Source organism: Ranitomeya imitator, chromosome 1 (assembly GCF_032444005.1).
Source record: "Ranitomeya imitator isolate aRanImi1 chromosome 1, aRanImi1.pri, whole genome shotgun sequence".
NCBI lineage: Eukaryota > Metazoa > Chordata > Amphibia > Anura > Dendrobatidae > Ranitomeya > Ranitomeya imitator.
The window spans coordinates 21,946,672-21,974,515 of NC_091282.1; the positions used below are offsets into that span (position 1 = coordinate 21,946,672).

At 54.2% G+C, this 27,844-nt stretch overlaps 1 long non-coding RNA gene across 1 annotated transcript; it reads left to right on the forward strand.

Annotated features, from left to right (window-relative positions):
- Positions 1-27,844, forward strand: LOC138658776 (uncharacterized). The gene is made up of 2 exons (XR_011317495.1): positions 1-1,712; positions 24,523-27,844. It is a non-coding gene; the product is annotated as an uncharacterized lncRNA (long non-coding RNA).

The following is a 27,844-nucleotide window of genomic DNA, read 5'->3' on the forward strand; positions in this document are numbered from 1 at the left end:
GAGAACAAGTGACGTCCTGCACCGTGAGGAGCTCCGGAGCCTTCCTGCCATCACTGACTGCTGGGGGGCACCGGAGCCTTCCTGCCATCACTGACTGCTGGGGGGCACCGGAGCCTTCCTGCCATCACTGACCCCTGGGGGCACCGGAGCCTTCCTGCCATCACTGACCCCTGGGGGCACCGGAGCCTTCCTGCCATCACTGACTGCTGGGGGACACCGGAGCCTTCCTGCCATCACTGACTGCTGGGGGCACCGGAGCCTTCCTGCCATCACTGACTGCTGGGGGGCACCGGAGCCTTCCTGCCATCACTGACTGCTGGGGACACCGGAGCCTTCCTGCCATCACTGACTGCTGGGGACACCGGAGCCTTCCTGCCATCACTGACTGCTGGGGGCACCGGACCCTTCCTGCCATCACTGACCGCTGGGGGGCACCGGAGCCTTCCTGCCATCACTGACTGCTGGGGGGCACCGGAGCCTTCCTGCCATCACTGACTGCTGGGGACACCGGAGCCTTCCTGCCATCACTGACTGCTGGGGGCACCGGAGCCTTCCTGCCATCACTGACCCCTGGGGGGCACCGGAGCCTTCCTCCATCACTGACCCCTGGGGACACCGGAGCCTTCCTGTCATCACTGACCCCTGGGGGGCACCGGAGCCTTCCTGCCACCACTGACTGCTGGGGACACCGGACCCTTCCTGCCATCACTGACTGCTGGGGGGCACCGGAGCCTTCCTGCCATCTCTGACTGCTGGGGGGCACCGGAGCCTTCCTGCCATCACTGACTGCTGGGGACACCGGAGCCTTCCTGCCATCACTGACTGCTGGGGACACCGGAGCCTTCCTGCCATCACTGACTGCTGGGGGGCATCGGAGCCTTCCTGCCATCACTGACTGCTGGGGGCACCGGAGCCTTCCTGCCATCACTGACTGCTGGGGGCACCGGAGCCTTCCTGCCATCACTGACTGCTGGGGACACCGGAGCCTTCCTGCCATCACTGACTGCTGGGGGCACCGGAGCCTTCCTGCCATCACTGACTGCTGGGGGGCACCGGAGCCTTCCTGCCATCACTGACTGCTGGGGACACCGGAGCCTTCCTGCCATCACTGACTGCTGGGGACACCGGAGCCTTCCTGCCATCACTGACCCCTGGGGGCACCGGACCCTTCCTGCCACCACTGACCCCTGGGGGGCACCGGACCCTTCCTGCCATCACTGACCCCTGGGGGCACCGGACCCTTCCTGCCACCACTGACCCCTGGGGGGCACCGGACCCTTCCTGCCACCACTGACCCCTGGGGGCACCGGACCCTTCCTGCCACCACTGACCCCTGGGGGGCACCGGACCCTTCCTGCCACCACTGACTCCTGGGGGGCACCGGACCCTTCCTGCCATCACTGACCCCTGGGGGCACCGGACCCTTCCTGCCATCACTGACCCCTGGGGGCACCGGACCCTTCCTGCCATCACTGACTGTGTCGGGGGCTATAAGTGGGCTGCACTTGGACGCTGGACCCTTGGCATCATCAGTGGAGGTGTGAGGAGTGGGCGCCTAGAGACCCCCGGGTCAGTGTTGCGGTTTCTCCGCTCGGTCTCCTGAGCTCCATGCAGACCCCTGTGCACACTGCAGCGAGGCCGCCGGTCAGTGCGGTTCCTGGGTCAGAGCGGAGCCTCGGATGGAGCCAGTACAGACTGCGCATCATGAGGAGGTAAATGGTGAAATTCCATCTACACTGATCCGTGTGCGGCTGTGTGATCAGTACTGCGGCTGTGTGATCGGGACTGTGTGGCTGTGTGATCAGTACTGCGGCTGTGTGATCGGGACTGTGTGGCTGTGTGATCGGGACTGTGTGCGGCTGTGTGATCGGGACTGTGTGGCTGTGTGATCGGGACTGTGTGCGGCTGTGTGATCAGTACTGCGGCTGTGTGATCGGGACTGTGTGGCTGTGTGATCGGGACTGTGTGCGGCTGTGTGATCGGGACTGTGTGGCTGTGTGATCGGGACTGTGTGCGACTGTGTGATCGGGACTGTGTGCGACTGTGTGATCGGGACTGTGTGCGACTGTGTGATCGGGACTGTGTGCGACTGTGTGATCGGGACTGTGTGCGGCTGTGTGATCGGGACTGTGTGCGACTGTGTGATCGGGACTGTGTGCGGCTGTGTGATCGGGACTGTGTGCGACTGTGTGATCGGGACTGTGTGCGGCTGTGTGATCGGGACTGCGGCTGTGTGATCGGGACTGTGTGCGGCTGTGTGATCGGGACTGTGTGCGACTGTGTGATCGGGACTGTGTGCGGCTGTGTGATCGGGACTGTGTGCGGCTGTGTGATCGGGACTGTGTGCGGCTGTGTTATCGGGACTGTGCGGCTGTGTGATCGGGACTGTGTGGCTGTGTGATCGGGACTGTACGGCTGTGTGATCAGGACTGTGCGGCTGTGTGATCGGGACTGTGTGCGACTGTGTGATCGGGACTGTGTGCGGCTGTGTGATCGGGACTGTGTGCGGCTGTGCGATCGGGACTGTGTGCGGCTGTGTTATCAGGACTGTGCGCGGCTGTGCGATCGGGACTGTGTGCGGCTGTGTGATCGGGACTGTGCGGCTGTGTGATCGGGACTGTGGCTGTGTGATCGGGACTGTACGGCTGTGTGATCAGGACTGTGCGGCTGTGTGATCGGGACTGTGTGCGACTGTGTGATCGGGACTGTGTGCGGCTGTGTGATCGGGACTGTGTGCGGCTGTGTTATCGGGACTGTGCGGCTGTGTAATCGGGACTGTGCGGCTGTGTGATCGGGACTGTGTGCGACTGTGTGATCGGGACTGTGTGCGGCTGTGTGATCGGGACTGTGCGGCTGTGTGATCGGGACTGTGCGGCTGTGTGATCGGGACTGTGCGGCTGTGTGATCGGGACTGTGCGGCTGTGTGATCGGGACTGTGTGCGGCTGTGTGATCGGTACTGCGGCTGTGTGATCGGGACTGTGTGCGGCTGTGTGATCAGGACTGTGTGCGGCTGTGTGATCGGGACTGTGTGCGGCTGTGTGATCGAGACTGTGTGTGGCTGTGTGATCGGGACTGTGTGCGGCTGTGTGATCGGGACTGTGTGCGGCTGTGTGATTGGGACTGTGTGCGGCTGTGTGATTGGGACTGTGTGCGGCTGTGTGATCGGGACTGTGTGCGGCTGTGTGATCGGGACTGTGTGCGGCTGTGTGATCGGGACTGTGTGCGGCTGTGTGATCGGGACTGTGTGCGGCTGTGTGATCGGGACTGTGTGCGGCTGTGTGATCGGGACTGTGCGGCTGTGTGATCGGGACTGTGCGGCTGTGTGATCGGGACTGTGTGCGACTGTGTGATCGGGACTGTGCGGCTGTGTGATCGGGACTGTGCGGCTGTGTGATCGGGACTGTGCGACTGTGTGATCGGGACTGTGCGGCTGTGTGATCGGGACTGTGCGGCTGTGCGATCGGGACTGTGCGGCTGTGCGATCAGGACTGTGCGGCTGTGCGATCGGGACTGTGCGGCTGTGTGATCGGGACTGTGCGGCTGTTTGATCGGGACTGTGTGCGGCTGTGTGATCGGGACTGTGCGGCTGTGTGATCGGGACTGTGCAGCTGTGTGATCGGGACTGTGCGGCTGTGTGATCGGGACTGTGTGCGGCTGTGTGATCGGGACTGTGTGCGGCTGTGTGATCGGGACTGTGTGCGGCTGTGTGATCGGGACTGTGTGCGGCTGTGTGATCAGTACTGCGGCTGTGTGATCGGGACTGTGTGCGACTGTGTGATTGGGACTGTGTGCGGCTGTGTGATCGGGACTGTGTGATTGGGACTGTGTGCGGCTGTGTGATCGGGACTGTGTGTGGCTGTGTGATCAGGACTGTGTGCGGCTGTGCGATCAGGACTGTGTGCGGCTGTGTGATCAGGACTGTGTGCGGCTGTGTGATCAGGACTGTGTGCGGCTGTGCGATCGGGACTGTGCGGCTGTGTGATCGGGACTGTGTGCGGCTGTGTGATCGGGACTGTGTGCGGCTGTGTGATCGGGACTGTGTGCGGCTGTGTGATCAGTACTGCGGCTGTGTGATCGGGACTGTGTGCGACTGTGTGATTGGGACTGTGTGCGGCTGTGTGATCGGGACTGTGTGATTGGGACTGTGTGCGGCTATGTGATCGGGACTGTGTGTGGCTGTGTGATCAGGACTGTGTGCGGCTGTGCGATCAGGACTGTGTGCGGCTGTGTGATCAGGACTGTGTGCGGCTGTGTGATCAGGACTGTGTGCGGCTGTGTGATCGGGACTGTGTGCGACTGTGTGATTGGGACTGTGTGCGGCTGTGTGATCGGGACTGTGTGATTGGGACTGTGTGCGGCTGTGTGATCGGGACTGTGTGTGGCTGTGTGATCAGGACTGTGTGCGGCTGTGCGATCAGGACTGTGTGCGGCTGTGTGATCAGGACTGTGTGCGGCTGTGTGATCAGGACTGTGTGCGGCTGTGCGATCGGGACTGTGCGGCTGTGTGATCGGGACTGTGTGCGGCTGTGTGATCGGGACTGTGTGCGGCTGTGTGATCGGGACTGTGTGCGGCTGTGTGATCAGTACTGCGGCTGTGTGATCGGGACTGTGTGCGACTGTGTGATTGGGACTGTGTGCGGCTGTGTGATCGGGACTGTGTGATTGGGACTGTGTGCGGCTATGTGATCGGGACTGTGTGTGGCTGTGTGATCAGGACTGTGTGCGGCTGTGCGATCAGGACTGTGTGCGGCTGTGTGATCAGGACTGTGTGCGGCTGTGTGATCAGGACTGTGTGCGGCTGTGCGATCGGGACTGTGCGGCTGTGTGATCGGGACTGTGTGCGGCTGTGTGATCGGGACTGTGTGCGGCTGTGCGATCGGGACTGTGTGCGGCTGTGCGATCGGGACTGTGTGCGACTGTGTGATTGGGACTGTGTGCGGCTGTGTGATCGGGACTGTGTGATTGGGACTGTGTGCGGCTGTGTGATCGGGACTGTGTGTGGCTGTGTTATCAGGACTGTGCGCGGCTGTGCGATCGGGACTGTGCGCGGCTGTGCGATCGGGACTGTGTGCGGCTGTGCGATCGGGACTGTGTGCGGCTGTGTGATCGGGACTGTGTGCGGCTGTGTGATCGGGACTGTGTGCGGCTGTGCGATCGGGACTGTGTGCGGCTGTGCGATCGGGACTGTGTGCGGCTGTGCGATCGGGACTGTGTGCGGCTGTGTTATCAGGACTGTGCGCGGCTGTGCGATTGGGACTGTGTGCGGCTGTGTGATCGGGACTGTGTGCGGCTGTGTGATCGGGACTGTGTGCTGCTGTGTGATCGGGACTGTGCGGCTGTGTTATCAGGACTGTGTGCGGCTGTGCGATCGGGACTGTGTGCGGCTGTGCGATCAGGACTGTGCGGCTGTGTGATCGGGACTGTGCTATGTTCTTATGATGGGGGTTGTAGTTCAGGACTGATCCTGGGAGGGAAACAGACACTTTTTCCAGGCAGACCCTCCCCCCATGTGGTCCCACCACCAGCTGCCCGCACACTGGACCTGGGGCGCCATTATTTCTGCAACTCATCATTGTCTCTGCGCCTTTTTTCTGGACACATGAGAGGAAGACAGGGGGTCACATAACAGGAGGACACATGAGAGGAGGACAGGGGGTCACATAACAGGAGGACACATGAGAGGAGGACAGGGGGTCACATAACAGGAGGACACATGAGAGGAGGACAGGGGGTCACATAACAGGAGGACACATGAGAGGAGGACAGGGTCACACAACAGGAGGACACATGAGAGGAGGACGGGGTCACATAACAGGAGGACACATGAGAGGAGGACAGGGGGTCACATAACAGGAGGACACATGAGAGGAGGACAGGAGGTCACATAACAGGAGGACACATGAGAGGAGGACAGGGGGTTACAGAACAGGAGGACACGAGAGGAGGACAGGGGGTCACATTACAGGAGGACACATGAGAGGAGGACAGGGGGTCACATAACAGGAGGACACATGAGAGGAGGACAGGGGGTCACACAACAGGAGGACACATGAGAGGAGGATGGGGTCACATAACAGGAGGACACATGAGAGGAGGACAGGGGGTCACACAACAGGAGGACACATGAGAGGAGGACGGGGTCACATTACAGGAGGACACATGAGAGGAGGACAGTGGGTCACATAACAGGAGGACACATGAGAGGAGGACAGGGGGTCACATAACAGGAGGACACATGACAGGAGGACAGGGGGTCACACAACAGGAGGACACATGAGAGGAGGACAGGGGGTCACATAACAGGAGGACACATGACAGGAGGACAGGGGGTCACACAACAGGAGGACACATGAGAGGAGGACAGGGGGTCACATAACAGGAGGACACATGAGAGGAGGATAGGGGGTCACACAACAGGAGGACACATGAGAGGAGGACGGGGTCACATAACAGGAGGACACATGAGAGGAGGACAGTGGGTCACATAACAGGAGGACACATGACAGGAGGACAGGGGGTCACACAACAGGACACATGAGAGGAGGACGGGGTCACATAACAGGAGGACACATGAGAGGAGGACAGGGGGTCACATAACAGGAGGACACATGAGAGGAGGATAAGGGGTCACACAACAGGAGGACGCATGAGAGGAGGACGGGGTCACATAACAGGAGGACAGCTGCCAAGGCAAACAGGATCATGGGGTGCATTAAAAGAGGTCTGGATACACATGATGAGAGCATTATACTGCCTCTGTACAAATCCCTAGTTAGACCGCACATGGAGTACTGTGTCCAGTTTTGGGCACCGGTGCTCAGGAAGGATATAATGGAACTAGAGAGAGTACAAAGGAGGGCAACAAAATTAATAAAGGGGATGGGAGAACTACAATACCCAGATAGATTAGCGAAATTAGGATTATTTAGTCTAGAAAAAAGACGACTGAGGGGCGATCTAATAACCATGTATAAGTATATAAGGGGACAATACAAATATCTCGCTGAGGATCTGTTTATACCAAGGAAGGTGACGGGCACAAGGGGGCATTCTTTGCGTCTGGAGGAGAGAAGGTTTTTCCACCAACATAGAAGAGGATTCTTTACTGTTAGGGCAGTGAGAATCTGGAATTGCTTGCCTGAGGAGGTGGTGATGGCGAACTCAGTCGGGGGGTTCAAGAGAGGCCTGGATGTCTTCCTGGAGCAGAACAATATTGTATCATACAATTAGGTTCTGTAGAAGGACGTAGATCTGGGGATTTATTATGATGGAATATAGGCTGAACTGGATGGACAAATGTCTTTTTTCGGCCTTACTAACTATGTTACTATGTTACTATGTTACATGAGAGGAGGACAGTGGGTCACATAACAGGAGGACACATGAGAGGAGGACAGGGGGTCACATAACAGGACACATGAGAGGAGGACAGGGGGTCACATAACAGGAGGACACATGAGAGGAGGACAGGGGGTTACAGAACAGGAGGACACGAGAGGAGGACAGGGGGTCACATTACAGGAGGACATATGAGAGGAGGACAGGGGGTCACATAACAGGAGGACACATGAGAGGAGGACAGGGGGTCACACAACAGGAGGACACATGAGAGGAGGATGTGGTCACATAACAGGAGGACACATGAGAGGAGGACAGGGGGTCACACAACAGGAGGACACATGAGAGGAGGACGGGGTCACATTACAGGAGGACACATGAGAGGAGGACAGTGGGTCACATAACAGGAGGACACATGAGAGGAGGACAGGGGGTCACATAACAGGAGGACACATGAGAGGAGGACAGGGGGTCACACAACAGGAGGACACATGAGAGGAGGACAGGGGGTCACATAACAGGAGGACACATGAGAGGAGGATAGGGGGTCACAAAACAGGAGGACACATGAGAGGAGGACGGGGTCACATAACAGGAGGACACATGAGAGGAGGACAGTGGGTCACATAACAGGAGGACACATGACAGGAGGACAGGGGGTAACACAACAGGAGGACACATGAGAGGAGGACGGGGTCACATAACAGGAGGACACATGAGAGGAGGACAGGGGGTCACATAACAGGAGGACACATGAGAGGAGGATAGGGGGTCACACAACAGGAGGACGCATGAGAGGAGGACGGGGTCACATAACAGGAGGACACATGAGAGGAGGACAGTGGGTCACATAACAGGAGGACACATGAGAGGAGGACAGGGGGTCACATAACAGGAGGACACATGACAGGAGGACGGGGGGTCACATAACTGGAGGACACATGAGAGGAGGACAGGGGGTCACATAACAGGAGGACACATGAGAGGAGGACTGGGGGTCACATAACAGGAGGACACATGAGAGGAGGACAGGGGGTCACATAACAGGAGGACACATGAGAGGAGGACAGGGGGTCACATAACAGGAGGACACATGGGAGGAGGACAGGGGGTCACATAACAGGAGGACACATGAGAGGAGGACAGGGGGTCACATATTAGGAGGACACATGAGAGGAGGACAGGGGGTCACATAACAGGAGGACACATGAGAGGAGGACAGGGAGTCACATAACAGGAGGACACGTGAGAGGAGAACAGGGGGTCACATAACAGGAGGATACATGAGAGGAGGACAGGGGGTCACATAACAGGAGGACACGTGAGAGGAGGACAGGGGGTCACATAACAGGAGGACACATGACAGGAGGACAGGGGGTCACATTACAGGAGGACACATGACAGGAGGACAGGGGGTCACATAACAGGAGGACACATGACAGGAGGACAGGGGGTCACATAACAGGAGGACACATGAGAGGAGGACAGGGGGTCACATAACAGGAGGACACATGAGAGGAGGACAGGGGGTCACATAACAGGAGGACACATGACAGGAGGACAGGGGGTCACATTACAGGAGGACACATGACAGGAGGACAAGGGGTCACATAACAGGAGGATACATGACAGGAGGACAGGGGGTCACATAACAGGAGGACACATGAAAGGAGGACAGGGGGTCACATAACAGGAGGACACATGAGAGGAGGACAGGGGGTCACATAACAGGAGGACACATGACAGGAGGACAGGGGGTCACATTACAGGAGGACACATGACAGGAGGACAGGGGGTCACATAACAGGAGGACACATGACAGGAGGACAGGGGGTCACATAACAGGAGGACACATGAGAGGAGGACAGGGGGTCACATAACAGGAGGACACATGAGAGGAGGACAGGGGGTCACATAACAGGAGGACACATGACAGGAGGACAGGGGGTCACATAACAGGAGGACACGACAGGAGGACAGGGGGTCACATAACAGGAGGACACATGAGAGGAGGACAGGGGGTCACATTACAGGAGGACACATGAGAGGAGAACAGGGGGTCACATAACAGGAGGACACATGACAGGAGGACAGGGGGTCACATTACAGGAGGACACGTGAGAGGAGGACAGGGGGTCACATAACAGGAGGATACATGAGAGGAGGACAGGGGGTCACATAACAGGAGGACACATGACAGGAGGACAGGGGTTCACATAACAGGAGGACACATGAGAGGAGGACAGGGGGTCACACAACAGGAGGACACATGAGGAGGACAGGGGGTCACATAACAGGAGGACACATGGGACACATGAGAGGAGGACAGGGGGTCACATAACAGGAGGACACATGACAGGAGGACAGGGGGTCACATAACAGGAGGACACATGAGGAGGACAGGGGGTCACATAACAGGAGGACACATGAGAGGAGAACAGGGGGTCACATAACAGGAGGACACATGAGAGGAGGACAGGGGGTCACATAACAGGAGGACACATGACAGGAGGACAGGGGGTCACATAACAGGAGGACACATGAGAGGAGGACAGGGGGTCACACAACAGGAGGACACATGAGGAGGACAGGGGGTCACATAACAGGAGGACACATGGGACACATGAGAGGAGGACAGGGGTCACATAACAGGAGGACACATGAGAGGAGGACAGGGGGTCACATAACAGGAGGACACATGGCAGGAGGACAGGGGGTCACATAACAGGAGGACACAGGACATGAGGACAGGGGGTCACATTACAGGAGGACACATGAGAGGAGGACAGGGGGTCACATAACAGGAGGACACATGACATGAGGACAGGGAGTCACATAACAAGAGGACACGTGAGAGGAGAACAGGGGGTCACATTACAGGAGGACACATGAGAGGAGGACAGGGGGTCACATAACAGGAGGACACATGACAGGAGGACAGGGGGTCACATAACAGGAGGACACATGAGAGGAGGACAGGGGGTCACATAACAGGAGGACACATGACAGGAGGACAGGGGGTCACATAACAGGAGGACACATGAGAGAAGGACAGGGGGTCACATTACAGGAGGACAAATGAGAGGAGAACAGGGGGTCACATAACAGGACACATGAGAGGAGGACAGGGGGTCACATTACAGGAGGACACATGAGAGGAGAACAGGGGGTCACATAACAGGAGGACACATGGGAGGAGGACAGGGGGTCACATTACAGGAGGACACATGAGAGGAGAACAGGGGGTCACATAACAGGAGGACACATGAGAGGAGGACAGGGGGTCACATTACAGGAGGACACATGACAGGAGGACAGGGGGTCACATAACAGGAGGACACATGAGGAGGACAGGGGGTCACATAACAGGAGGACACATGGGACACATGAGAGGAGGACAGGGGGTCACATTACAGGAGGACACGTGAGAGGAGGACAGGGGGTCACATAACAGGAGGACACATGAGAGGAGGACAGGGGGTCACATAACAGGACATATGAGAGGAGGACAGGGGGTCACATAACAGGACACATGAGGAGGACAGGGGGTCACATAACAGGAGGACACATGAGAGGAGGACAGGGTCACACAACAGGAGGACACATGAGAGGAGGACGGGGTCACATAACAGGAGGACACATGAGAGGAGGACAGGGGGTCACATAACAGGAGGACACATGAGAGGAGGACAGGGGGTCACATAACAGGAGGACACATGAGAGGACGACAGGGGGTCACATAACAGGAGGACACATGAGAGGAGGACAGGGGGTCACATAATAGGAGGACACATGAGAGGAGGACAGGGTCACACAACAGGAGGACACATGAGAGGAGGACGGGGTCACATTACAGGAGGACACATGAGAGGAGGACAGGGGGTTACAGAACAGGAGGACACGAGAGGAGGACAGGGGGTCACATTACAGGAGGACACATGAGAGGAGGACAGGGGGTCACATAACAGGAGGACACATGAGAGGAGGACAGGGGGTCACACAACAGGAGGACACATGTGAGGAGGACGGGGTCACATAACAGGAGGACACGTGAGAGGAGGACAGGGGGTCACACAACAGGAGGACACATGACAGGAGGACAGGGGGTCACACAACAGGACACATGAGAGGAGGACGGGGTCACATTACAGGAGGACACATGAGAGGAGGACAGGGGGTCACATAACAGGAGGACACATGAGAGGAGGACAGGGGGTCACATAACAGGACGACACATGACAGGAGGACAGGGGGTCACACAACAGGAGGACACATGAGAGGAGGACGGGGTCACATAACAGGAGGACACATGAGAGGAGGATAGGGGGTCACACAACAGGAGGACACATGAGAGGAGGACGGGGTCACATAACAGGAGGACACATGAGAGGAGGACAGGGGGTCACATAACAGGAGGACACATGAGAGGAGGACAGTGGGTCACATAACAGGAGGACACATGAGAGGAGGACAGGGGGTCACATAACAGGAGGACACATGACAGGAGGACAGGGGGTCACATAACAGGAGTACACATGAGAGGAGGACAGGGGGTCACATAACAGGAGGACACATGGGAGGAGGACAGGGGATCACATAACAGGAGGACACATGAGAGGAGGACAGGGGGTCACATAACAGGAGGACACATGAGAGGAGGACAGGGGGTCACATAACAGGAGGACACGTGAGAGGAGGACAGGGGGTCACATAACAGGAGGACACATGAGAGGAGGACAGGGGGTCACTGTCACGATTCCCCTGACCGCTGTCACCAATGGGTCAGAATTCACACCGTGACCGTCACCCCCATGTCACGGATTGAGGTGACTTTAGGCCAACAGACGGCTATCACATGTGCAGGGGGGCTTATCTTAGTTATCCCTCCACTCCACGATGTGATGAGAAACCACACACAAGGCTATTGACCTCTTAGTTTACAGCAGGGGCTTATTCTAGGTATCCCACTGCTTTCAATATACCACAAACTGCAGGGATTTATGTATATCCCGCTTACAGTTCCACTTAACACTTGCAGCTCTCTGGCGCCCCCCTTACTCTCAGGTCAGATTAGGTACTGCACCTAGGGTAATTAGTCGCCAGAAAGGCTGCCTGCTATGTACTGGCTATTGGGCACGCTGCAGCGACGCGATAAACTACTCCCACTCAGGCAGGAACAATAATTAGCAACGCCGAAGTCGCATCAGCATAACCCAAAAGTCTGCACGGTATCACTGCCACCAGCTTCGATTAAACGGGTCCGAAGCTAACCCAACACAGTAGCGTAATTCTCTTCCAGAGACAGGGTGCGTTTAGAGCATGGAGAATGGACTAACATATAATATTATATCCCATAAAAAAATTAGGCAGTGCTTTATCAAAAATATTTTATAAAGATGTTATAAATGAGACAATTGCAAATATGTACAAGGGTAATTATAACATAAAGGGAATAAATGAGAAAAAGCAACACTCACATGTTCAAAGCATGACAGGCAACCAGGCTAGGGCAGTTTTCCATACGTCCCAACTCATGGGATGTACTCAGCTCTTCCAGGAAAATAGGGCAAGAAGGAAGCTGGGTATGTGTGCAGACAGTTATAGCTTAAGCCTGTAACATCCCAGAAAGGGGTTGGATCACCTCGTCCCTCCTACCTCTTCAGTTTACTGATTTTACCCTAACCTATATCTAATTTCTATAATTCTGCTACAAAACATCTCATAGTCCTAACCAACCCATCATTTATCTCGGATTAACGTGAGCATTCTAATGAGATCAAATATGTCCTATCTGGGATACATATTTACAGAGAAAACCCTACTTCTTTACCAGACGGAGTTAGAAGCCCGTGTTTCGGGGAATGGGTAGGTACACCGAGTGAGAATAAGAATATATATTTTCGTATGTCTAGCTTAAATCGTTTGCCTAATATCTAACAAAAACTAAACAAAGAATCTTTCATGGATCCTCGAAGTTTCTACTTCACTTATAGCTGAACAAGAGCTTACACAGTAAATGCCGGTCGTAAATACTTTTGGCTCTTCTAACCCCCACACTCTCTGAGAAGGAAAGCCAGGAATTTGCAGTATCACTCCAAGAAGGGGGGCTTAGCCCACGCAGGCTAGCAAGAGAACTACTTATGATATTTCATACCATATTGTGACAGTCACATAACAGGAGGACACATGAGAGGAGGACAGGGGGTCACATAACAGGAGGACACATGAGAGGAGGACAGGGGGTCACATAACAGGAGGACACATGAGAGGAGGACAGGGGGTCACATAACAGGAGGACACATGATAGGAGGACAGGGAGTCACATAACAGGAGGACACATGAGAGGAGGACAGGGGGTCACATAACAGTAGGACACATGAGAGGAGGACGAGGGTCACATAACAGTAGGACACATGAGAGGAGGACAGGGGGTCACATAACAGGAGGACACATGAGAGGAGGACAGGGGGTCACATAACAGGAGGACACATGAGAGGAGGACAGGGGGTCACATAACAGTAGGACACATGAGAGGAATACGGGGGGTCACATAACAGTAGGACACATGAGAGGAGGACAGGGGGTCACATAAGAGGAGGACACATGAGAAGAGGACAGGGGGTCACATAACAGGAGGACACATGAGAGGAGGACAGGGGGTCACATAACAGGAGGACACATGAGAGGAGGACAGGGGGTCACATAACAGGAGGACACATGAGAGGAGGACAGGGGGTCACATAACAGGAGGACACATGAGAGGAGGACAGGGGGTCACATAACAGGAGGACACATGATAGGAGGACAGGGGGTCACATAACAGGAGGACACATGAGAGGAGGACAGGGGGTCACATTACAGGAGGACACATGACAGGAGGACAGGGGGTCACATAACAGGAGGACACATGAGAGGAGGACAGGGGGTCACATAACAGGAGGACACGTGAGAGGAGGACAGGGTTTCACATAACAGGAGGACACATGGGAGGAGGACAAGGGGTTACATAACAGGAGGACACATGAGAGGAGGACAGGGGGTCACATAACAGGAGGACACGTGAGAGGAGGACAGGGGGTCACATAACAGGAGGACACATGACAGGAGGACAGGGGGTCACATAACAGGAGGACACATGAGAGGAGGACAGGGGGTCACATAACAGGAGGACACATGAGAGGAGGACAGGGGGTCACATAACAGGAGGACACGTGAGAGGAGGACAGGGGGTCACATAACAGGAGGACACGTGAGAGGAGGACAGGGGGTCACATAACAGGAGGACACATGAGAGGAGGACAGGGGGTCACATAACAGGAGGACACATGACAGGAGGACAGGGGGTCACATAACAGGAGGACACATGAGAGGAGGACAGGGGGTCACATAACAGGAGGACACATGAGAGGAGGACAGGGGGTCACATAACAGGAAAACACGTGAGAGGAGGACAGGGGGTCACATAACAGGAGGACACGTGAGAGGAGGACAGGGGGTCACACAACAGGAGGTCACATAACAGGAGGACACATGAGAGGAGGACAGGGGGTCACATAACAGGAGGACACATGAGAGGAGGACGGGGGGTCACATAACAGGAGGACACATGGGACACATGAGAGGAGGACACATGAGAGGAGGACACAGGGATCTTGTAAGAGGAGGACACAGGGATCTCGTAAGAGGAGGACACGGGGATCTTGTAAGAGGAGAACATGTGCAGAATCTCAAGCTCATGGTCTACAACACAAGATCTCTACCAGACCCCAACTGTCAGCCCTGTAATATCTTCCCATATGGGCCCCAGGTGCGACCCCTGCACCTATTCTAGTTCCGCCCCTGGTAGCACTTTATTTGGGGGCTTTGGTGCTCCGTCTTTAATCCTCTGTTGTCCTCAGGGCGTCTCTAATTGACTATGTAATTATCTGGAGAAATCAGCATTGGTGCCCGCGGAGTGATGGGAGAGATTCTAACGATGACGCAGATCCCGGATCCCCCAGAGCCGCTGCAGCTCCCGGTGATCAGTACAGGATCTTATATAATGGTTGCCGTCCATTCTGTGATATCAATAAAGCTCCCGGTGATCAGTACAGGATCTTATATAATGGTTGCCGTCCATTCTGTGATATCAATAAAGTGATATCACATTCTGTGATCACGTCTGCTTCCTGGCACACTTCTCCTCTCACTCTATCAGTTGGGATTAGGTCCCTGAGTTTACGTTACTCCTCGTTCTCTAAGACGCAGTGTTCAGTGTGCACAGAGACACGGTTGTCTCTCCATTTATCTCTAAGTACGTTACTGATGAAGGTCCTGCTATATTGGACCGAAACGTTTATGAGTACTACATTAAAATTTCACCAGAGCATCTAAGTTGAGTGCAAGGTTTTTTTCTTTATACATTCTGTGATATCAGCTGCCGCCCCTGTTCGGAGGCTGGGATCCCACCATAACCCTGCAGGCTGAAGCTTGTGGGCCCCGATGCAAAACCTCCAACAGGGCCCCCAATTATTGCAAAGTCTTTTCATATGGACCAAACAGGCTGTTTGGGGCCCTCAGGCTCCAGTTCCCATGTGTGATTGCAACTTCTGAACCTATTCTAGTTCTGCCCCCACCTGCCAATCCGTGAGAGACCAGGTCTGGTCAGAGGAGCGGACGGCGCCTCATCCACTGGTGATGGGTCTTGGGATCATTCCTCTGTGGTGGCTCATCCATTGGTGATGGATCGTGGGATCATTCCTCCGTGGTGGCTCATCCATTGGTGATGGATCGTGGGATCATTCCTCCGTGGTGGCTCATCCATTGGTGATGGATCGTGGGATCATTCTTCTGTGGTGGCTCATCCACTGGTGATGGATTGTCGGATCATTCCTCCGTGGTGGCTCGTCCACTGGTGATGGATTGTCGGATCATTCCTCCGTGGTGGCTCATCCACTGGTGATGGATCGTGGGATCATTCTTCCGTGGTGGCTCATCCACTGGTGATGGATTGTTGGATCATTCCTCCGTGGTGGCTCATCCACTGATGATGAATTATCGGATCATTCCTCCGTGGTGGCTTGTCCACTGGTGATGGATTGTCAGATCATTCCTCTGTGGTGGCTCGTCCACTGGTGATGGGTCTTGGGATCATTCCTCCGTAGCAGCTCATACACTGGTGATGGATCGTGGGATCATTCTTCCATGGTGGCTCATCCACTGGTGATGGATTGTCGGATCATTCCTCCGTGGTGGCTCATCCACTGGTGATGGATCGTGGGATCATTCTTCCGTGGTGGCTCATCCACTGGTGATGGATTGTCGGATCATTCCTTCGTGGTGGCTCGTCCACTGGTAATGGATTGTCGGATCATTCCTCCGTGGTGGCTCGTCCACTGGTGATGGATTGTCGGATCATTCCTCTGTGGCGGTTCGTCCACTGGTGATGGATTGTCGGATCATTACTTCGTGGTGGCTCGTCCACTGGTGATGGATTGTCGCATCATTCCTCCGTGGTGGCTCGTCCACTGGTGATGGATTATCAGATCATTCCTCCGTGGTGGCTTGTCCACCTTTGATGGATTATCGGATCATTACTCTGTAGCGGCTCGTCCACTCTTGTTGGGTCATGGGATCATTCCGTCATTGCATCTCGTCTACTGGCGATGGATCTTGGGATTATTCTTCCATGGCGGATTGTCCACTGGTGATGGATTGTGGGATCATCCTCTTTGTCGGCTCGTCCACTGGTGATGGATATTGGGATCATTCCTCCACGGCGGCTCGTCCACTGGTGATGGGTTGTGGAATCATTCCTCTGTGTTGGCTCGTCCACTGGTGATGGGTCGTGGGATCATTTCTCTGTGGCGGCTCGTACAATGGTGATGGGTCTTGGGATCATGACTCCATTGAGGCTCATCCACTGGGGATGGGTCATGGGATCATTCCTCCTTGGCGGCTCGTCCACTGGTGATGGATCGCAGGATCATTCCTTTGTGGCGGCTTTTCCTCAGGTGATGGGTCTTGGGATCATTCCTCTGTTCTGGCTTGTCCACTGGTGATGGGTCTGTCACGATAATGTGAATATGCCATGTTTGAATATCTACCTAACTTTACAAGACACACGCTGTGGGCTTTTCCGACACCCCCTCTTCCCTCTCTGACTGCTGCAGAATCACTGAAGAAGTTTATGGCTTGACACTGCCCCTCCCTCCTCCCAAGGAATGCCTTTGTCTGATGAAACCAAAAAACGTGAATAAGTGGAAAAGCGTGCATGTCATTACTCAACCTACTCAGTGATGTCACGCTGCTGAATTGGGGGCAGAGGTGGTCCAGGAAGCGAGGTAACAAAAGCTTGGCAAAGCTATGCTCATGTATCTGGATATATGGAAGCCATTTCTCCTCCATAGCACACGGCCAGTCTCAAGCTGAAATGATCTGAGCGCTATGTAAGTGTTCTCTTTTCAACATTAATCCTGTTTTATTTTGTAATGTACACATGATTTTGTTTCCTTTATAATATCTTTTTAATACTTTGTAAACACTGCCTACCATTTTATGGAGTAAAATATATAATTTACTAGCTTGTCTCTCTCTGCTCTATAAGCGAACTGTCGCTTCCTCTGAAGTGAATTACAATACTGATTTGGGTTGACTCTGGACCTGTTAACCCTTGTGGAATCGGAGCTGGTGGCAGCATACTTTGTTCTGTGCAATTGGGAATCTTTGTAGCGACGGCGGTGTTGATAATTATTGTTCCCACCTCTGTGGGAGTAGTTATATTGCTCACGCTGCAGCGTGCCCAATAGCCAGTACATAGCAGGCAGCCTTTTTGGCAACTAATTACCGTAGGTGTAGTACCTAATCTGACCTGAGGGTAAGGGGGGGGCACCAGAGAGCTGCAAGTTCCAAACCAGAACTGGGCAGTGGGATATAGATAAATCCCCTTCAGAAGAAACCAGGGGCAACTAAACCACCCAGTTTCGTGACAAATTGTTGTGAGTAGTGGGGATGATAAAGATATCCTCACTGGGATCCCTGACATATTATTGGGATCTGTGACCTATTGTTGGCAGCACGGTGTGAACCGTGACCGGGTCGTGTGATCTTTCCTCTGTAGTGGCTCGTCCACTCGTGGGATCATTCCTGTGTTCTGGCTTGTCCACTGGTGATGGGCCGTGGGATCATTCCTCTGGTGGCTCATCCTCTGGTGATGGGTAGTGGTATCATTTCTCTATGGCGGCTCGTCCACTGGTGATAGATCGCAGGATCATTCCTCTGTGGCGGTTTGTCCTCAGGTGATGGGTCATGGGATCCTTCCTCTGTAGTGTCTCATCCACTGGTGATGGATCATGAGATCATTCCTCTGTGGCAGCTCATCCACTGGTGATGGATCGCAGGATCATTCCTCTGTGGCGGCTCATCCTCTGGTGATGGATCGTGGGATCATTCCTCCATAGCGGCTCGTCCACTGGTGATGGATCGCAGGATCATTCCTCTGTGGCGGTTCGTCCACTGGTAATGGATCGTGGGATAATTCCTCCATGGCAGCTCGTCCACTGGTGATGGATCGCAGGATCATCCCTCTGTGGTGGCTCGTCCTCTGGTGATGGATCGTGGGATCATTCCTCTGTGGCAGCTCGTCCACTGGTGATGGATCTCTATGTAAGTGGGAAGTTTTGCGACTTTATTACTAACCATTTCCAGATCTCTGCTACCTGTCAGTGAATGAGACAATGTCCCCTGTGTGACTCTGCTGATACATTGTATCCGGTGTGGACAGCGCTCTGCTGATACATTGTATCCGGTGTGGGCAGCGCTCTGCTGATACATTGTATCCGGTGTGGACAGCGCTCTACTGATACATTGTATCCGGTGAGGACAGCGCTCTGCTGATACATTGTATCCGGTGTGGGCAGCGCTCTGCTGATACATTGTATCTGGTGTGGACAGCGCTCTGCGGATATGTTGTATCCGGTGTGGGCAGCGCTCTGCTGATACATTGTATCCGGTGTGGACAGCGCTCTGCTGATACATTGTATCCGGTGTGGAAAGCGCTCTGCTGATACATTGTATCCGGTGAGGACAGCGCTCTGCTGATACATTGTATCCGGTGAGGACAGCGCTCTGCGGATATGTTGTATTCGGTGTGGACAGCGCTCTGCTGATACGTTGTATCCGGTGTGGGCAGCGCTCTGCGGATATGTTGTATTCGGTGTGGACAGCGCTCTGCTGATACATTGTATCCGGTGTGGGCAGCGCTCTGCTGATACATTGTATCCGGTGTGGACAGCGCTCTACTGATACATTGTATCCGGTGAGGACAGCGCTCTGCTGATACATTGTATCCGGTGTGGGCAGCGCTCTGCTGATACATTGTATCTGGTGTGGACAGCGCTCTGCGGATATGTTGTATCCGGTGTGGGCAGCGCTCTGCTGATACATTGTATCCGGTGTGGACAGCGCTCTGCTGATACATTGTATCCGGTGTGGAAAGCGCTCTGCTGATACATTGTATCCGGTGAGGACAGCGCTCTGCTGATACATTGTATCCGGTGAGGACAGCGCTCTGCGGATATGTTGTATTCGGTGTGGACAGCGCTCTGCTGATACGTTGTATCCGGTGTGGGCAGCGCTCTGCGGATATGTTGTATTCGGTGTGGACAGCGCTCTGCTGATACATTGTATCCGGTGTGGGCAGCGCTCTGCTGATACATTGTATCTGGTGTGGACAGCGCTCTGCGGATATGTTGTATCCGGTGTGGGCAGCGCTCTGCTGATACATTGTATCTGGTGTGGACAGCGCTCTGCGGATATGTTGTATCCGGTGTGGGCAGCGCTCTGCTGATACATTGTATCCGGTGTGGACAGCGCTCTGCTGATACATTGTATCTGGTGTGGACAGCGCTCTGCGGATATGTTGTATCCGGTGTGGGCAGCGCTCTGCTGATACATTGTATCCGGTGTGGACAGCGCTCTGCTGATACATTGTATCCGGTGTGGAAAGCGCTCTGCTGATACATTGTATCCGGTGAGGACAGCGCTCTGCTGATACGTTGTATCCGGTGAGGACAGCGCTCTGCGGATATGTTGTATTCGGTGTGGACAGCGCTCTGCTGATACGTTGTATTCGGTGTGGACAGCGCTCTGCTGATACGTTGTATCCGGTGTGGGCAGCGCTCTGCGGATACGTTGTATTCGGTGTGGACGGCGCTCTGCTGATACGTTGTATCCGGTGTGGGCAGCGCCCTGCGGATATGTTGTATTCGGTGTGGACAGCGCTCTGCTGATACGTTGTATCCGGTGTGGGCAGTGCTCTGCGGATATGTTGTATTCAGTGTGGACAGCGCTCTGCTGATATGTTGTATCCGGTGTGGACAGCGCTCTGCGGATATGTTGTATCCAGTGTGGACAGCGCTCTGCGGATATGTTGTATCCGGTGTGGAGAGCGCTCTGCGGATATGTTGTATCCGGTGTGGGCGGCGCTCTGCGGATATGTTGTGTCCGGTGTGGACGGCGCTCTGCGGATATGTTGTATCCGGTGTGGACGGCGCTCTGCGGATATGTTGTAGAGCCTCATTCACACCTCAGTCATTGCTCAGGATTCTGCATCAGTTTATATCTACAGAGGAAATCTGTCATTGAGAAATGAACGCCTGATGTGTGAATAAAGCCCAGGACAGATGTGTGCAGCTCATAGAGCGGTGTCCACACTGGATGCAACAGCACCAGACCCTCAGCTGAGCGCAGGCCGCCCTGTGTGTTCCCTGATATAGTGACCTCCAGTATGAAGTCCTGGTGCAGATCTCTCCATGGGATTATTCGGCCATTGTGGTGTTTTGGGGGCTCCTGCCATTGCCAGGAACGTCTCCCGCTCGCTCGGATTCTCGCTGACCCGTCCTGTTTTCTGTGGACACCTTTTAGCGATGATCTATAATGTTTAAGCCTCACGCACACGAGGGATCCAAATCTGCTGACAGCTGAAAACGATCTGTTAACCCCTTGCTTTCCTCGTATTAGCAACAGGACCACATCAGGGCATGTCAGAGAGTTGCCTCTTTTCCATTTTCACCTTTTATATTCTATTTTCTCTCTGTTTGTCTGTTTTTTCCTTTCTTAGTTTTTCACCAATGTGGCCAAGGGTCCCGTGGTCTAGGTTCAATGGTCAAGGTTTGGTGGCCGAGGTTCAATGGTCAAGATTCGGTGGCCAATGATCGAGGTTCAGTGCCAAGGGTCAGTGGTTGAGGTTCGGTGCCGAGGGTTATTGGTTGAGGTTCGGTGGCCGAGGTTCAATCGTCGAGGTTTGGTGGCCGAGGGTCAATGGTCGAGGTTCGGTGCCGAGGGTCAATGGTCGAGGTTCAGTGCCAAGGGACAATGGTTGAGGTTCGGTGGCCGAGGGTCAATGGTCGAGGTTCGGTGCCGAGGGTCAATGGTCGAGGTTCGGTGCCAAGGGACAATGGTCGAGGTTCGGTGCCGAGGGTCAATGGTCGAGGTTCGGTGCCAAGGGACAATGGTCGAGGTTTGGTGCCGAGGGTCAATGGTCGAGGTTCGGTGGCCCAGGTTCAATGATCGAGGTTCGGTGCCGAGGGTCAATGGTCAAGGTTCAGTGGCCGAGGGTCATTGGTAGAGGTTTGGTGGCCGACGGTCAATGGTTGAGGTTCGGTGCTGAGGGTCAATAGTCGAGGTTCGGTGGCCCAGGTTCAATGATCGAGGTTCGGTGCCAAGGGACAATGGTTGAGGTTCGGTGGCCGAGGGTCAGTGGTTGAGGTTCGGTGGCCGAGGGTCAATGGTCGAGGTTCGGTGGCCGAGGGTCAATGGTCGAGGTTCGGTGCCGAGGGTCAATGGTCGAGGTTCGGTGCCGAGGGTCAATGGTCGAGGTTCAGTGGCCCAGGTTCAATGATTGAGGTTCGGTGCAAAGGGTCAATGGTCAAGGTTTGGTGGCCGAGGGTCATTGGTAGGAGTTCGGTGGCCGAGGGTCAATGGTTGAGGTTCGGTGGCCGAGGGTCAATGGTCGAGGTTCGGTGGCCGAGGGTCAATGGTTGAGGTTCGGTGGCCGAGGGTCAATGGTTGAGGTTCGGTGGCCGAGGGTCAATGGTCGAGGTTTGGTGGCCGAGGGTCAATGGTTGAGGTTCGGTGGCCGAGGGTCAATGGTCGAGGTTTGGTGGCCGAGGGTCAATGGTCGAGGTTTGGTGGCCGAGGGTCAATGGTCAAGGTTCGGTGGCCAAGGTGCAATGGTCGAGGATCGGTGCCGATGGTCAGTGGTCGAGGTTCGGTGGTCCAAGTTCAATGGTCGAGTATTGTAATTAACTTCAGAGGATGCGACAGTTTGTTTATAGAGAAGAGAGAGACAAGCTAGTAAATTTTATATTTTACTCCATAAAAAGATAGGCAGTGTTTACAAAGTATGAAAAAAATTATAAAGAACACAAAATCATATGTACATTACAGATTACAAATAAAATAGGATTAATATTGAAACGAGAACACTTACAGGTCGTTCAGATCATTTCACATCATCATGGTGGCCGTGTGCTCAGGAGATACATCCATGTGCGTTAGAACAGCTTGCTTCCTGGGCTAAGACTAACTCACAACTCAGCAGGCATAAGATATGCCCTCTCATTGTGAGATCACTAAGTGGGCTGAGTTATGACATGCACTCCTCTTTTCTCAGAATTTACGTTTTGGTTTCACCAAAGACATTCCTTGGGTTGGTAAGGGGAGGGGGAACGAGTGGCTTAATGGGATTGGTCCTCTGCAGTTACAAGCCATAAACTACTCACACATTGGTATCAAGTTGCACAGTGTCTCTGCCATCGGGCTTTGTTTGTTTTATAAGCAAATGCAGAGGGGGAGAAAGGGGGCTTGAAGCTGCAGCGTGTGTCTAGAAAGCCATGTAACCTTCTGAAACTAAACTCACAATATGACATTTTTACATTATCGTGACAGCCACCATCGCTACAAAGATTCCCAATCGCACAGAACAAAGTATGCTGCCACGAGCTCCGATTTCCTAAGAATTAACGGGTCCGGAACCAACAGTTTGTTATAGAGCAGTGACAGACAAGCTAGTAAATTGTATATTTTACTCAAAAAAAAGGTAGGCAGTGTTTACACAGTATTAAAAAGATATTATGAAGAAGACAATTTATATCTACATTGCAATTGCAATTAAAAAAAAGGTTAAAATTGAATCGAACACTTACAGGTCGTTCAGATCATTTCATCTCCTGGACGCCCATATGCTCAGGAGATACATCAAGATGCATAAGGACAGCTTTTCCGAGCTGTTGTTAGCTCGCTTCCTGGACAACACTACTCCCACCTCAGCGGGGGTAAGATATGCCCTCTTGTCGTGACATCACTGAGTGGGCTGAGTTATGACATGCCCTCCTTTTCCTATTCTTTACGTTTTTTCTATTCACAGGGCAGACAAAGACATTCCTTGGGAAAGGGAGGGGGGAACAAGTGGCTTTCGGGGATTGGTATACTGCAGTTTAAAAGCCATAAACTGCTTACACATTGGTATCAAGTTGCACAGTGTCTCTGCCATAGGGCTCTGTTTGTTGTGTGAGCGAATGCAGAAGGAGGAGAAAGGGAGGTCAAATCTGCAGCTTTAAGGAACGTAGCAGAGCCCAGTGCGCGTGATCATAGACAATCAAATAGCTCATGTTCCTGACACTTGAGTATATGAAAAACCATCATCCCACATATCTTGGCGTATGAACCTCGTAGAAAGATGACACCCGTGTCGTTATGTTCAGCGTGACCTAGAGATTCGTTTAAGTATAGACATGGGGTGGCTGGGTGACCCAGTTATGTAGTAATCCATTTGTCAATTGTGATGGTTCTGAAAACTAGAAAACTCACTGGCTGATAGTTCTACCGACGCCCATGCCAAAAATGTATTTGCCCACTTCTATCATTAGTCGGTGGTATGATATTTACATTTGCAAGGACAAAGGAACCTGGGTTTCTTTTTTTCCATGTGCTTCTACTTGTACTTTCACTTTAAAGCCATAAAACTCCTCAGTGAAGATTGCTGGCATGCTGGTCTCACATTACAGCTAAATAGCAGGGGGGAGGGAGGTGAAATCGCACACAGGCACATGCAGGCAGAGGAAACTGCAGCTGAGAGCTCTGTATGTGTAATTGAAATAATACGAAATTCTTCCTATTTCCTGACAGGTTTCATTCTTTTGCAGGACCGGTTGTGTTGATGGGTTTGGACCTCGCTGAGCCGACCCGTGGGATGATCCGTAGTTGATCCTTGCGCTTGATTGGTGGGTCCCGATTGAGCAGTTTTGGTTGGGTGACCCCCAATATGAAGATCTGCTGCTGAGGGTGGAGATGTAGGACCACCACTGGACCAGGCGTCACCATCTCATATCAGTGCTGCATCCACCATTGACCGGACCACCACGGAGAGCCTGCGATGGGTGCGGGGCTGTCCACCGGAGCGGTGGTCGCCATCTCCTTTAACTGTGTGATTGCGTTACTGATCCTCGTCCTCTTCCTCATCCTGTGTAAGGCATGTCAGACCCCGTCCTGCCCCAACTCCAGCCCCTCGCCCGACTCCGACAAGAGGAACGAGGAGAAGTACCTGCTCCAGCCGTGACCCCATCGCCTGCCGAGGACCCTGCGGGGGACAGGGGCTCCTGCCGAGGATCCTCCCGGGGACGGGGGGGCTCCTGCTGAGGACCCTGCGGGGGACGGGGGCTCCTGACGCTGCCCCTACATTTCTTCTATATCGGCGGCTAATATTAACCGTGCGAGTGATGACAAATCCCTGGAGCCATAACAAAGCTGAAAATGCAAAGCGAACAATGAGATCCGCGCCGTCTTCCTTCCGACAACCTCCTGTGGCCTAGATCCTGCTGCTCGCCGTCATGTCTGGCGGAGACGTCACTCCTAGTCGAGGGCTCATGACTGGCAGTCCCTGGGCTGTCCGGCTGCGGCTGACCTCCTCACTGTGCACTGGAGTCCTGGGGGGACGCAGACTACAGTAACCCCTCCATGTAGCACCGGAGCTGATGCTCTTAAAGGGCCAGCAGGTGCGTGGTGTCAGGCTGCGCACTGTTAGGTAGCAGTGATGGCGATAATGATTAATCGTACATTGCAAGCGGGAAGGGGTTAATACGTATCAATAATTTATATAAAAAAGCAATAATGGGACATTAAATCAGGGACGATCCTCCTCGCTGGCGGGCGGCACTGGATCTTCTCACATCCCTCCTCATACATGAATGCAACAATCCCCTGAGCTTCCGCCAGGATCCCCCGAGCGTGGGACGCCCCCGGCCCATAACCCCTGTACTGTCAGTATACCAGGAGGGGGAGGCTCCTGCTGCAGCTCTTCCTCACCTGGTAATGTGACCAGGTCTCAGTCTTTCGGGTGGTACCATATCCTCACCTTCCCCCGCGGGTTTCCTATGCAAAAGCTACAGGTGGGGGGAGCTGAGTCCCTGATACCAAGGTCCGTTTAGGGGTCCCAGCCCTACCTGAGGTATGCACTGTAGGAAGGGGTTAATGCTGCCCCCTCATGATTAATACCGCCCTATCGTGTTGGCTCATATCACGCTTGTATTTCACTTGTGCAAAGATCACGTAAATCACACACTAACGTGCAGAGGGCGCGGACCCCCAAATCACACGTGCAGAGGGCGTGGACCCTCAAATCACACACTAACGTGCAGAGGGCGCGGACCCCCAAATCACACGTGCAGAGGGCGTGGACCCCCAAATCACACACTAACGTGCAGAGGGTGCGGACCCCCAAATCACACACTAACATGTGCAGAGGGTACGGACCCCCAAATCACACTAACGTGCAGAGGGTGCGGACCCCCAAATCACACACTAACATGTGCAGAGGGTATGGACCCCCAAATCACACTAACGTGCATAGAGCGCAGACCCCCAAATCACACACTAACATGCAGAGGGTATGGACCCCCAAATCACACCAACGTGCAGAGGGTGCGGACCCTCAAATTACACTAACGTGCAGAGAGTGCAGACCCCCAAATCACACACTAGCATGTGCAGAGGGTATATACCCCCAAATCACACACTAGCATGTGCAGAGGGTATATACCCCCAAATCACACACTAACATGTGCAGAGGGTATGGACCCCCAAATCACACTAACGTGCAGAGAGCGCAGACCCCCAAATCACACACTAACATGCAGAGGGTGCGGACCCCCAAATCACACACGTGCAGAGTGCGCGGACCCCCAAATCACACACTAACATGCAGAGGGTGCGGACCCCCAAATCACACACTAACATGTAGAGGGCGCGGACCCCCAATCACACACTAACATGCAGAGGGTGCGGACCCCCAAATCACACACTAACATGTAGAGGGCGCGGACCCCCAATCACACACTAACATGCAGAGGGCGCGGACCCCCAAATCACACACTAACATGCAGAGGGTGCGGACCCCCAAATCACACACTAACATGCAGAGGGCGCGGACCCCCAAATCACACACGTGCAGAGTGCGCGGACCCCCAAATCACACACTAACATGCAGAGGGTGCGGACCCCCAAATCACACACTAACATGTAGAGGGCGCGGACCCCCAATCACACACTAACATGCAGAGGGTGCGGACCCCCAAATCACACACTAACATGTAGAGGGCGCGGACCCCCAATCACACACTAACATGCAGAGGGTGCGGACCCCCAAATCACACACTAACATGCAGAGGGTGCGGACCCCCAAATCACACACTAACATGTAGAGGGCGCGGACCCCCAATCACACACTAACATGCAGAGGGTGCGGACCCCCAATCACACACTAACATGCAGAGGGCGCGGACCCCCAATCACACACTAACATGCAGAGGGTGCGGACCCCCAAATCACACACTAACATGTAGAGGGCGCGGACCCCCAATCACACACTAACATGCAGAGGGTGCGGACCCCCAAATCACGCACTAACATGTAGAGGGCGCGGACCCCCAATCACACACTAACATGCAGAGGGCGCGGACCCCCAATCACACACTAACATGTAGAGGGCGCGGACCCCCAATCACACACTAACATGCAGAGGGCGCGGACCCCCAGCCTTACATCCACATTGTGTGGCTCCGCATCACGCACCCCATATACGGTACGTCATGTCATGCAGCGTGGCGGCATTGGGGATGAACCTCAGGAATGCGGCTCTGCGGGGTCTGTGCCACGGGGGGCTCGAGCCTGTAGCTCCGCTGGGGCAGGACCCCTTTATTCCCGCAGTCACAGAGTTGGCGGAGTAGCTGCTACATTTATGCACCATGAATTAGGGAGGGTCCCGGGGGCCGAGATCGTCTCTACCGCTGCCTTATAGGATGATTTAGTCGTTGTCAGGTGGGATCACGGGGGGATTCAGGATGTGAGGGTGCAGCCCCTGACCCCAATATCAGCACCGCACTGATCACGGAGCGACGTGTCCTGTGCCGCGCACCTTCCACCCGTCACTTTATATTCTGTACTGACACTTTAATAAACACGAAAAATAAA